This window comes from Mustela nigripes, chromosome 9, assembly GCF_022355385.1.
Source record: "Mustela nigripes isolate SB6536 chromosome 9, MUSNIG.SB6536, whole genome shotgun sequence".
Lineage (NCBI taxonomy): Eukaryota > Metazoa > Chordata > Mammalia > Carnivora > Mustelidae > Mustela > Mustela nigripes.
Window position 1 is genome coordinate 35,831,186 of NC_081565.1, and position 1,531 is coordinate 35,832,716.

Genomic DNA, 1,531 nt, shown 5'->3' on the forward strand with positions numbered 1-1,531 from the left:
TTAACAACTGAGCCCCCTACCTGTTAGTTCTTATCACAAAAGTGGCATGTAATTAATCACATCCAGAGGCATAGGGGCATCTGTGTGGCTCAGTCAGGTAAGTATTCAAATCTTGATTTCACCCTGTGACAGACTTCCCACTCAGCAGGGAGTCTGTTTGTCTCATCTCCCTCTGCTCTTCCCCCTGCTTGCACTCTCTCTCTCTCTCTCAAATAAGTAAATAAATCTTTAAGAGAAATTTTTTTTTTTTTTTTTTTTGAGAAAGAGAGAAAGTGCAAGCAGGGCGAAGGGTAGAGGGAGAGAGAAAGAATTTCAAGCAGGCTTCATGCTCAGTGCAGAGCCTGATGAGGGGCTCAATCTCAGGGCCCTGAGATCATGACTTGAGCCAAAATTAAGAGTCAGACACTCAACCAACTAAGCCACCCAGGTGCCCCAATAAATAAATCTTAGAAACACACACACACACACACAAACCTGGGGCACCTGGTTTGACATGGGTCATCATCCCAGGGTCCTGGGATCAAGCCCCACATCAGGCTCCCTGCTGCTCCAGAAGCCTGCTTCTCCCTCTCCCACTCCCCCTGCTGGTGTTACCTCTCTCACTGTCTCTCTCTCTCTGTCAAATAAATAAATAAAATCTTAAAAAAAAAAAAAAACAGTTGCATAAAACAACAATTACTAATTCCCCTAGATCCATGGGTTGACTGGTGTCAGCATTCTAAACTAGGACTGGCTAGAGTGTTTTGCTGTGTGCCACCTGTTTCTCTTCCTGGGACCACCCGGATAGGCTAGGCATGTTCATAGTGACAGAAGAAAAGGTAAGAGGACAAGTATGGTTTTGCAACTGCTTCCATGTCTCTGGGTCCTAACTTCTCTGTCAACATTCCAGTGGCCAAAGCAAGTCATATGACCAAGCCTAAAGTATACTCTGTCTAGAGTGGGGATGGTAGGAAGGGAGAAAAGATTTCTATGCAATGATATAATACATTAATTAATTTTCTAAAATTAAACTAATTGCATTTATAGAATAAATCTAACTTGATCTTGATGTTTTTTCTTCTTCTTCCCCTCTTCCCCTCCTCCTTCCTATCCTCCTCCCCTCCTTCTACAATATTAGACTTGGGTGTTTTTTTGTTTTTTTTGGGGGGTATTTTACAATTTAATTTTTTATTAGTTTTATATTGAGATATAATTGAAATACTATATAATTCACCCATTTAAAGTGTAAAATTTAAAGTGTTTTTGTTGTATTCACTGAGTTTTGCAACAATCATCACAATGAATTCTAGAGTATTTTTATCATTCCAAGAAGAAATCTCATATCCATTGACAGTCACTCCCTACATCCCCCTCTGACTCCTTCACCCATAGTCCTAGGCAGCCATTAGTTAAAACTTCTCATTGTGCAGATTTGCTTCTTTTGGACACTTCTATATGGAATGGTGCAATATATGGGCACTTGTATCTTTCTTTCACTCAGCCTAGTGTTTTCAAGTTTCATGCATGTGCTAGCATGTATCAGTACTTCATT